A 12320-nucleotide genomic window follows, 5' to 3' on the forward strand; every position below is an offset into this window, starting at 1 on the left:
AGCCTCTCGAATAGCTAGGATGATAGGCATGAGCCATCACCACCTGGCTACCTCCTTTTAAAAAAGTGAGGCCGGGCACTGGTGGCTCACGCCTGTAATCCTAGCTACTCAAGAGGCTGAGATCTGAGGATCGCGGTTCAAAGCCAGCCCTGGCAGGAGAGACTGTGAGACTCCTATCTCCAATAAAACCACCAGAAAACCGGAAGTGGCGCTGTAGCTCAAGTGGTAGAGCGCTCCCCTTGAGCTGAAGAGCTGAGGGACAGCGCCCAGGCCCAGAGTTCAAGCCCCACGACCGACAAAAAAAAATAATAAAAATAAATAAAAAAGTGAGGAGCTCTATTCAAGCTCAGAGAATGTTTCCCACCTAGTTTAGAAAAGCCACTGAGAAGGTTTTCATACAGTGTCACAACTCGTATCTGCTTCTTGTTAACATCAAGTTCCTGACTCCGAGTTAGAAACCCATGTGTGTTATAAACCTGGACGCTGTCCCTGAGCTTTTTTTTTTTCCCCTCCAGGTTAACACTATCATTGAGTGTGACCACTCTACTGCCAGTGTTTTGCTAGTTCAAGATAAATTCACAGTGGTGAATCACTGATGGCCTGACTCCATTTCTCTCCACTGTTCCCCACAGGGCTGCAGTCAACCATTTCACTGTCTTTACCGTGGCTACAAGGTCTTAAAGGGCCCTCTCTTCCCATTTCCTGTGACTCCTTTCTGCTCTCCTGGGCATCATTGCATTATACAGATCCTCAGATAGCAGGCCTGTGCCTGCCTCATGACCTTCTACTGGCGCTCTCTCCAGAGATCCTTTTCCCAGCCAGAGGGCAACTCGTTTACATACCTCTGGTAAAGATCAGCTGCTCAGCCCCGCCATCCTCACCCCACCCCTACCTACTACAGAAAATCCACATGCACCGTTTCCTGGGATCTGAAGATAGGTTTATTTTTTCCTATGTTGTCATCTTCAAACATATTACATAATTTACTTAGATTATCTGCTCTATTTGTCCATTTCCCTTCACTAGAAGCTAAGAGGGAAGCCGAGGGCAGTAGCTAATCCCTGTAATCCTAGTTATTCAGGCGGTTGAGATCTGAGGATTGTGCGTCCAAGCCAGCCAGGGCAATAAATTCATTCAGATTTCTATCTCCAATTAACCAGTAAAAAAGCTGAATGAAAAAGCTAAAGGATAGGCCGAGGGCCAGTGGCTAATACCTGTAATCTTGGCTACTCAGGAGGCTGAGATCTGAGATCAAGGCTCAAGGCCAGCCTGGGCAGGAAAGTCTGTGAGACTCTTCTCTCCAGAAAACCGGAAGTGGTGCTGTGGCTCCAGTGGTAGAGTGCTTGCCTTGAGCTGAAGAGCTGAGGGACAGCGCCTGGGCCCTGAGTACAAGCCCCATGACCAACCCCCCCCCCCAAAAAAAAGGGAGAAACAATAATAGAACACAAAACTCCAAGAGACCAAGACTTTTGTTTTACTCATTACTATAAGCACTTCCGGCTTTTTCTGAGTAGTTTATTGGGAGTCTCATACTTTCCTGCCCAGGCTAATGTTGAACCCTGAGCCTCAGCCTCCTGAGTAGCTAGGATTACAGGTGTGAGCCACCAGCATCCGGCCCCATGAAGCCCTTATCACCAGTTAACCGCTCAGAAAAAAACCCCTGAAGTGGCACTGTGGCTCAAGTATTAGAGGGCTAGTCTTGAGCAAACGAAGCTCAGAGAACATCCAGGCCCTGAATTCAAACCCCAGGACTGGGAGGAAAAAAAAAGATCAGGAGCGAAAAGTTCTGTTTTCTTACATAATTTTCAAGCACCAAGAACCATGGCTGAAATAGGATATCCTATGTGGAATTTTTGTGGATGGATGGATGGATGGATGGATGGATGGATGGATGGATGGGTGGGTGGGTGGGTGGGTAGATGGATGGATGGATGGATGGGTGGGTGGATGGGTGGGTGGATGGGTGGATGGATGGGTGGATCGGTGGGTGGATGGGTGGATGGTTAGATGGATGGATGAAAGAGTGGGCTCCCAGCACTCTTCACATCCCTACCACAGCACTCGGTGTCAATCTTCTGCCTCCACCGCAGTCTGTGTGTCTGACCTTGGACTGGCCGCTGAGCTCCTCTCGGTCTGTCTGAGCACTGTTAAATGGCTTATGAGTTGCTGCTCATGGGACCACTGTATGGTTGGGGAGTACTGTTTGGTGCTCAGTCCTTGGAGCCATTAGCTGTTATTACCAGACGATCTGCCAAGGCCGGACCGGGTGAGGTTCTGGGGACTGAATGAGAATGAACAAGTTGCATAGGCTCCCGGGCTCCCAGCAATCGAAGGCTGGAGGCCAGTGGGCAGGAGGAATGCCAGATTGGCATCTGGCCTGGTAGGCTGGGAGGGGAAGCTGAAGAGAGGGGGTCAGGCCCTGGAGGGGGGGAAGGGCCTCCCTGACATCCCTCCCCCTTCTCCCCCCCAACTCCCAGGAGGACTTTAGAATTCACCCTGTGGGTTAAGTGGTGCAATCTGTTGTGTGTGTGTGTGTGTGTGTGTGTGTGTGTGTGTGTGTGTGTGTCTGTGTGTCTGTGTCTGTGTGTCTGTGTGTCTGTGTGTGTGTGTCTGTGTGTACCAGTCCTGGAGCTTGAACTCAGGACTTGGACTTTATCCCTGAGCTTTTTTGCTCAAGGCTAGCACTCTACCACTTGAGCCACAGCTCTACTTCTGGCTTTTTGCTGGTTAAGAGTCTTAGGGGCTTTCCTGCTCAAGTTGGCTTCAAACCTCAATCCTCAGATCTCAGTCTCCTGAGTAGCTAGGATTACAGGCCACCAGCACCCAGCTGGCAATCTACTTAAAATGCACTATCAAATAGTAAAAATATGATTCATCTGAATTATGTTGATTCTCATCCATGTCAAAAGACTTTAATTTTTATTAAGTCTTGTTGGGCTTATTGCCCAATAGAGAAGCAGACTGTTTTTCTCATCGCAGAAAAAAATCGCTTTCCTTGCTTTGTAATAAAAGAGATGAAGCTTAAGTGTGGCCAATACATACATATGGGAGGGAAATTTCTAGAACCTGCTGACATCTGAACCTCTGTTCTCTGTTCTTGTCAAATCTCATGCTGTCCCAGATTCTCTTAAAGATTAGCATAGGAAATAAACAGTTCTCATTAAACTCCATGTGAGTTCTGATAGAAGCCGTGAAGGTTTGAAAACCCTTGGCTTTAACAAATCGCATTACAGCAACTTCTTGAGCAACAGAAAGGCAAATGTTTTTTTTTCTTTTTCTTTTTTTTTTTCTGTTGGTTGGTCATGGGGCTTGAACTCTGGGTCTGGGTGCTGTCCCTCAGCTCTTCAGCTCAAGGCGAGTGCTCTACCACTTGAGCCACAGAGCCACTTTCGGCTCTTTCTATGTATGTGGTACTGAGGAATTGAACCCAGGGCTTCGTGCATGCTAGGCAAGCACTCTACCACTGAGCCACCTTCCCAGCCTATTATTATTATTGCTTATATATATATATGCACAACTTGACAGCTCCCACCCTTTCAATAGGATTGCTTTCCCTCTGGATGGAGTTTTCACAGTGGATTGCCAGGTTTTGATGCTCAAGGGGCGGTAGATGTCTTAAAATCAACAAGAAACTCCCCCCCCACCCAGCCCATACCCCTATTCTAACACTTCTTTCTCCTAACAATAGCTCAGCCTGGACCTCAGATTCCCTGCGCGTTTCTCTTCCTTACTAGCCTACACCAGGGTTGCCAAATCAGGTGTTGGTTTTGGGAGTGTTTGTATTTCTTTTTTGTGCCTGTCATGGGGCTTGAACTCAGGGCCTTAGTTGTTTTTTTGTTTTGTTTTGTTTTTTTGTCGGTTGTGGGCTTGAATTCTAGGCCTGGGCACTGTCCCTGAGCTCTTCAGCTCAAGGTGAGTGCTCTACCAGTTGATCCACAGCACCACTTCTGATTTTCTGGTGGTTTATTGGAGATAAGAGTTTCACGGACTTTCCTGCCCAGGCTGGCTTTGAACCAAGATCCTCAGATCTCAGCCTCCTGAGTAGCTAGGATTACAGGCGTGAGCCACCAGTGCCCGGCTTGTTTTTGTTTTTGTTTTTGTTTTAACTCAAGGTTGGTACTCTACCACTGAGCCACAGCTCCATTGACAGCTTTTGGGTGGTTTATTGGAGATAGGAGTCTCATGGACTTCCTGCCCCAGACTGGTTTTGAACCCAGATCCTGAGATTTCAGCCTCCTTGTCTAGTAGGATTACTAGCCCAGCTCCAGTGGGTTTACTGTAATTTTAAAGTTGTTCCCATCCTTGAAAAGAGCAAGGGAGACATATTTGTTAGAATATACAGGGCTGGGCATATAGTCAGTGGTAGGATAATTAGCCTAGCGTGTGAAAAGCTCTCAGTTTGAACCCAGCCACTGAAATAATAGCAATAATAATAGGCTGGGAAGGTGGCTTAGTGGTAGAGTGCTTGCTAGCATGCATGAAGCCCTGACTTCAATTCCTCAGTACCACATACACAGAGAAGGCCGGAAGTGGCACTGTGGCTCAAGTGGTAGAATGCTAGCCTTGAACAAAAAGAAGCTCAGAGACAGTGCCCAGGCCCTGAGTTCAAGACCCAGAACTGGCAAAAAAAAAAATAGTAATAATTTGTAAGGCCCAGAGGCTCACACCTGTAGTCCTAGTTACTCAGGAGGCTAAGATCTGCGAATTATGGTTCAAAGCCAACCAGGAAAAGTCTGTGACTCTTATTTGAAGAATTAAAAACCAGAAACCAAGAAATGGAGTTATCACTCAAGTAATAGAGCCTCAGCCTTGAGGGAAAAGTTGAGTCAGAGCATGGAGTCCTGAGTTCAAACCCCAGGATGGGCGCATGCACACACATGTCCCAGACGCATCCACTAAATGCTTTGCTATTGATGCAGTTCACCAGGTCCTCTTACTTGGACTTCAGGCTTTATTCTGTGCTCCCCAATTGTGCACCTGCAGAATTCCCCCTCCTCAAGCCCCAAGGTGCTACGGGACAGGCAAAGAAGGTAAAGGGGAAAACACTAGAAGCCTGGAGAGGAAATCTCAAAGGGCTGGGCCTCCTTCACAGCTTTAAGAAATGGTGAAAATTCACATCTAGGAGAAAAGAAACAACCTACTCAACACTTTCAAGTTGTTTTTAAGTGGGAAACAACAGCTTTTTGGAAGGTGTGGCCCAGCAAATGAAGACTTGTAAAACATTTGGACTTCTGACACCAGGAATCTGTTTAGGGTAGATGACAGTGTGTTAAATATCAAAGGGCCAGAGGAGGCCCCTGAGGGCCTTTAACACATGGCTGAGAGGAGGCTGGGAGAGAAGGATGTGTGCTCTGCCTTCAACTAGTCATGCCTGTCACCAGGAACAGGCCCAGACCAAGGCTGAGAACCTGACAACACACGTTGGTCACAGGGAATCTAGACCTCTGTGTGTGTGTGTGTGTGTGTGTGTGTGTGTGTGTGTGTGTGTTGTGTCTGTTTTGTGCTAGTACCAGGGCCTTAAACCAAGGCCTCCTGCTCTTGCTCTTAGGTTATTGTGCACAAGGCTGGTGCTCTACCACTTAAGCCACACCTCCACTTCTGGCATTTGGCTGGTTAATTAGAGATGAGAGTCTGGATTTGTGTGCCTGGACTGGCTTGGACCCTCCATCCTTAGATCTCAGCCTCCCGAGCAGCTAGGATGACAGATGTGAGCTACTAGCCCACAGTGTGTACAATTGTACAAGTGTGTACAATATCACAATCCCTGTCTTCTATGTGTTTGCTTTGGGGGGGGGTGATCTGGAGTCAGGAGGTCCTGGGGCTGCCTCCTCATTTATGAAATCTCTGAGATGAGGACCCCATGGCTTCTCTTGATTCTGTGGTTCTCTGGTGACTTTTCAAACCAGAGCTTGCAGCCGGGCGTTGGGTGGGGGCTCACTTAGTCTCTGCCCCTTCGTCTGACCCTAGGGCATGTGTGTGTGTGTGGGGTACTTCACTAATGGCATGAATTGAAGCCACTGATGGGCTCTGGCTTCTTGCCCTGAGACCTGGGCCCTTTACGCTCTCTGTGCGAGGCTGGCCCTCCCCGGCTGCACCCCGCTGGCCTGCAGAGGGCGCCGCTCCCCAGCATCTCAGGCCCAGCCTGGCTGGCAGGGCCAGGGAAAGCCACCGGGATAAAAAGCTTGGTACAGAACAGAACCAAACCCAGACAAATCCACACAAAACGTGGCTGCGTGTTTCCTGTGGGGGCATGGGTGACTGTGGACACGAGGGGGAAAATGCAGGTTTGGGAAGAGAAACATTACGGGGGGGGGGGGGGATTCAACACTGGTTTGTGGAAAGTTTCATTTCTCTGGGGCTTACAGTTCTCACCTGTAGATGGGACCGGCAGCCCATGCTCAGGGCAGGTGGACTGCTCTGAGCATCTTTCCTGCCTAGTCATGTGCCCGAACCCCGATCCTCCTATTTTAAGCTTTCCAACTGTGTTCAGTTTCCTTCCCATCGAGATGGACCTTCTCCATGTTTTCTTCTCAGACTAGCCTGGCACCTCAGTTTCCCCAATCTCAGTCTCTCAAAGTTGAGCAAATTACTGTGCCCAACCAACGATGGTTGGGGGTGGGGGTGGGGGTGGAAGGGTCTTGTGAACGTTTTGTTCCACTGGCCTCAAACAGCGATCCTCCCATTCCCAGCCTCCCAAGTAGAGAGGACTACAGGGTGTGAGTGAGGCTCTTACGCCCCAGGCTTTCTGCTAGGGTCACAATGGGACAGGAACTCCTCTCTAACAGGTAGTCAGTTGTGGAGGGTTGTGGGGATGTGGCCTCACGGGCAGTGTGTAGTCCTCCGTTCTTTAAACCTCCACACTGCCTCCAGTGAGTCAGGGCCATGGAGATGAATGACTTAAGGACCACCGAGGCCCTTGGGAACCATCAGACTCAGAGTCCTTCCCTTAGAGAGGAAACTGAGGCTCACAGAAGAGGGGACTTGCTCAGGGTCATCTCTGCATTCTTGTCTCTCAGACAAGAATACAGATGTTGGAGACAGAATGTGTGTGTGTGTGTGTGTGTGTGTGTGTGTGTGTGTGTGTGTGTGTGCGCGCATGAGTGGTTACTATGGCTTGAACTCAGTGTCTGGGTGCTCTCCCTTAGCGTTCTCTTTCAAGGCCAAAGCTCTGTCACAGTTCCACTTCCAGTTTTCTGCTGGCTAATTAAATATCAGAGTCTCACTGACTTTTCTGCCCCAGCTGGCTTTGAACCATGATCCTCAGATCTCAGCCTCCTGAGTAACCGAAGGTGGGCTAGAGACAGAAATCGGCATCCCAGATGGGTGCTGGTGGCTCAAACCTGTCATCCTAGCTATTCTGGAGGCTGAGATTTAAGGATCACGGTTCAAAGCCAGGTCAGGCAGGAAAGTCCATGAGACTCTTATCTCCAGTGAATCACCAGAAAACCAGAAGTGGTGCTGTGGCTCAAAGTGGTAGAGCACTCGCCTTGAGCTGAAGAGCACAGGGACAGCGCCCAGGCCCAGAGTTCAGGCCCCACGACCGGACCCAAAAAAAAAAAAAAAAAAGAGAGTCTTAGGGCCTGGGTCACCTATTTATTCCTATACATGGGTAAGCATTGATTCTGGGCCACATTCTTTTTCTGTTGTTGTTGTCGGTCGTGGGGCTTGAACTCTGGGCCTGGGCGCTGTCCCTCAGCTCTTCAGTTCAAGGCGAGCACTCTACCGCTTGAGCCACAGTGCCACTTCCGGTTTTCTGGTGGTTCATTGGAGATAAGAGTCTCATGGGCTTTCCTGCCAGGGCTGGCTTTGAACCTCCATCCTCAGATCTCAGCCTCCTGAGATCTGTGCTGTGTTATGCAATCTTTCATTGCCACTTTCTCTCCAAAAAATAAAAAGCCAGGCAAGAGTGTAAGGGCCTGAGTTAAAGCCTCAGTACTGGTGTGCACACGCGCGCGCACACACACACGCACACATGCACACACACACGCACGCACACAGCACACACACGCACGTGCACGCACACACACACATACACACAGGAGCTGGAGTTCTCAAAGTTTCATGTTTGAACCCCACAACCAGAGGTCTGTATGAAGAGAGAGGCCTGGAGAGAGGGAGATGGGTTGGATGGGGGATGAAGAGATGACACAAGGGAAGAAGGAGGGTTCTAGAACCTTCTAGGCAGTAGCCAGTTACGGGTGGCTCACGCCTATCATTCTAGCTACTCAGGGAGCTGAGATCTGAGGATCTCAGTTCCAAGCCAGCCTGGGCAGGAAAGTCTGTGAGACTCTGATCTCCAATGAATGATCAAGAAGCTGGCAGTGGAGCCGTGGCTCAAGTGGTAGAGCACTAGGCTGGAGCAAAAAAGCTCAGGGTCAGTGCCAAGGCCCTGAGTTCAAGCCCCACAACTGACAGAGAGACAGAGAAACAGAGGCTGGGGGAGGGAGGTCAGGCATTGGCCGAAGTCCCATCCTGACCTGAGGGAGAGGCAGGAGAGGATGGGGGGGCGGGGGAGGGAAGGAAGCCAGGGTGCAAAGGAAATGGCGGGGGCGGGGGGGGGGGCAGAGGCCTGGGGGAGGGCGGCCGCTCTGGGCTGAGGCCTCCCTCCCATAGCGGGCGCTGGGTGCCCCAGGGACAAAGGTTGCAAAACAACATCTCTGTGGCAGCTCGAACTTTCAGATTTACTCACCGAGGCAGGAGAGTGATAAGACAGCCAGCATTTGTCTCCAAGGCTCTTCACACTCCTCTGAGAGGTGCAGATGTTCCTGCCCTCCCACCCCACCCCTCCCCATCACCCCCCATCCTGGAATCTAGGCTCTCCAAAGATGGGGGGCAGGGAACGAGGCATTCCCTGAGTCCCAGGTAAGCTGGGCCAAGGCAGAAGCCCCAGGGAAGGAAGGAAGAGCCTTCCCAGCTGCAGGGAGAGCATGTGCAAAGGGCCTGGGGTACAAGAGAATGAGGCAAGGTGAAGAACCGATAAAAGGCCCAGGAAAGCTGTACTAGAAATAGAAATGGAGGGAGGGGTAACCTGAGTTGACCTTTAATTTATTTATTTACTTATTTACTTTGTGCTGGTTCTGGGCTTGAAGGTAGGGCTGTGTGCTCTCCTTGACATTTTGTGCTCAAGGCCAGTGTGCTCTACCCACTTTGAGCCACAGCGCCATTCGCAGCCTTTTTGATAGTGAATTGGAGATAAGAGTCACAGATTTCCCTGCCCAGGCTGGCTTTGAACTGTGATCCTCAGATCTCAGTAGCTAGGATGACAGGCGTGAGCCACCCGGCACCCTGCTAGCAAACCGTGTTTTTGAAGAGCTGAACTGTCACTAAAAAGTTCTGATGTTCAGTGGTGGGTGGGGCCTGCGGCGTGGCTTGGTGACCTGTCCCGTCAGGCTCCATCTGCCACTACTGTTCACTAGGGCCTCAGACCCACCACCGTAGCCAGCCCTGATGGCTCACGCCTATAGTCCCAGCCACTCAGGAGAGGCTGAGATCTGAGAGTTAAGGTTCAAAGCCAGCCTGGGCATGAAAGTGCATGAGACTCTTTTTTTTGGTTGGTCGTGGGGCTTGAACTCTGGGCCTGGGCGCTGTCCCTGCGCTCTTCAGCTCAAGGCTAGTGCTCTACCACTTAAGCCGCAGCGCCACTTTGGATTTTCTGGTGGTTCACTGGAGATAAGAGTCTCACGGACTTGTGTGTGTGTGCTGGGGCTGGGGCTTGAACTCAGGGCCTGAGCATTGTCCCTTAGCTTTTTCTGCCCAAAGCTGGCACTCTGCCGCGTGATGCCACATCTCCACTTCAGATGTGTGCAGATGGCTGAGAAATAAGAAGCTCATGGATTTGTCTGCCTGAGACTGGCTTGGAACCTGGATCTGCAGATCTCAGCCTCCTGAGTAGCTGGGATGACAGGTGTGAGCCACCGACCTTCCCCACCCCCCCCCCCCCCGGGAAGATGCCTCTAAACAGAAACCTGTGGGTAAAACAGCTTGGACTTTGGCATCAGGCAGTCCGGGGACCCCACCAGCCCTCAGCCAGAAGCGCAAGGTGCATACGTCAGGCACAGGCAGAAAGGAAGAGCTCAGGATGGGTGAGATGTAATAAGATGCTCGCGCTCGAAGCTCCATGATGCCTTGTAAGTCTTCCAAAGGCAAACGGGCTGCCTAGGCCTGGCAGGTGCAACAGGTAAAGGGGGAAGGGGAAGGAGGGAGGAGGGGAGGGGCAGGGGCGTGGAAGAAAGAGAAGGGAACAGACCTTGTCACTAGTGGAACACTTGGGAGATGTTCCCCTCACTTCCTTCCCCAGTGGCTCCAACCACAAACCAGTATAGCCATAGGGCCAGGACGGCCCGGGGTGACCAGGGCCATTCATTCGGAAGGAAAGGCCTCACGGAGGGGAGGCTGGCGGGCTGGGCCCTTTGCCCAAGAGGAAGCTCTGGAAGACAAGCCAGCTCAGAGGCTGGGGCCGCGGGAGCGCGGTCTGCAAGCTGATGCTGCAGATCCGGGAGGTTGTGGCTCAAGACCAACTCTGGACCAAAGAAGAGTTTGCAGGGCCGATGGCGGCAGGGGCTGGCACGGTGGCCTCCAGCTGCGGCGCCCAGCGACAGGGCTATGGGACAGGCAATGCAAAAGTCGCCTTGGCCTGGCGCCAGTGGCTCACGCCCATCAACCCGGCCACTCAGGAGGCTGCGAGCTGAGGATCGTGGTTCAAAGCCAGCCTGGGTGATAAAGTCCCTGAGACTCTCATCTCCAATAAACTACTCTGAAAAAGCTGGAAGTGGCGCTGTGGCTCAAGTGGTAGAGTGATGCTAGTCTAGAGCACAGAGAAGCTCAGGGATAGAGCCCAGGCCCTGAGTTCAAGCCCCAGAACTGGCCAAAAATAACAGAAGAAGAATCAGGTGTCGGTGGCTCACGCCTGTCATGCTAGCTACTCAGGAGGCTGAGATCTGAGGATCACAGTTCAAAGCCAGCCTGGGCAGGAAAGTCTGTGAGACTCTTATCTCCCATGAACCACCAGAAAATCAGAAGTGGCGCTGTGGCTCAAGTGGTAGAGCGCTAGCCTTGAGCTGAAGAGCTGAGGGACAGCGCCCAGACCCAGAGTTCAAGCCCCACAACCGACAACAACAATAAAAGACAAGTATGGAAAGCAGCCGGGGAAGGGCAGTCCAGTGGAGCGCTGGTGGAAGGGTCTAGAAGGAACACCCACAGAGACAAGGCAAGGGGACCCAACTGGGACACTTGCTGCCAATTAAAAGGCGGATTTCAGCAACAGAGGAAAGGTGGCCAGCCTCCATAGCTGGAGGCCTCATTTCCCCAGGGGAGAAACTGAGGCCTGGGGAGGGGAGGTTGAGTCAGAGGCATCAAAAGTGTTGTGCTACAAGGGTGGTGGTCAGGGCTCAAGGTGACGTGTGCATGCATGTGTGTGTGTGTGTGTGTGTGTGTGTGTGTGTGTGTGTGTGCACGCACGCGTGCATGTGCCAGTCCTGGGACTTGAACTCAGGACCTGGCATTGTCCCTGAGCTCTTATCCCCCCCCCCCCTCCTTCAAGGCTAGTGCCTTAAGCCATAGCTCTACTTTTGGCTTTTTTCAGTGGTGATTAGACTAGCCTCACAGACTTTCCTGCCTGGGGCTGGCTTCGAACGGCGATCCTCCCATTTCAGCCTCCTCCGTAGCTGGGGTTACAAGGGTGAGCTACCGCTCCCGGCTATCACGGTAACCCTCTCATGCAAACGGTCCACGGCTCCACGTAACTGCGGCTTGGTGCTCATGGAGGTGTTTCCTAGCTCACATCCGAGGAGCCCGGGCCATTCAGGGCTTCCAGGCGCGTCTCCAGCGCTTGGCTGTGCTGGGGTGTGTTCCCCTCGGCTGGCTTTGTTTTTTTCTGGTAGTCTGGGTGTGTCTCATTGCTAAATCCTGGCCTGTGTAACCAGCACTTGAGAGCTTAGCTGTCTTCTTCTTATCTAACTTCTAGGCCCTGGTGAATTGCTGGGTCGGCCTCAGGAAGGTGGTGATTTGGGAGTCTTCTCCTCTTCTTCCAGCTCCCCGGCTCCCCTGCCCTGCCTGGTCCAGCTGGGTTTTGCTGAGTGGGCATTCTTTCCTGTCTCCTCCAGCTCACGTCCTGGCATCCTTCCTGGCCTGAAATTTCAGCGGCGTCTTCTTTTCCAAAGTGGCGCAGAGGGGAGGGTTGATTGGGGGTGTCTCATCCCACGGAAGGTATTTTGGTTTCGTTTAGTGGCTTTTGTTATTGTTGGTTGTGGGACTTGAACTCAGGGCCTGGGCGCTGTCCCTGTACAATTCTGCTCAAAGCGAGCGCTCTACCACTTTGAACC

Source organism: Dipodomys merriami, unplaced genomic scaffold (assembly GCF_024711535.1).
Source record: "Dipodomys merriami isolate MVZ:Mamm:240054 unplaced genomic scaffold, mDipMer1.0.p SCAF_33, whole genome shotgun sequence".
Lineage (NCBI taxonomy): Eukaryota > Metazoa > Chordata > Mammalia > Rodentia > Heteromyidae > Dipodomys > Dipodomys merriami.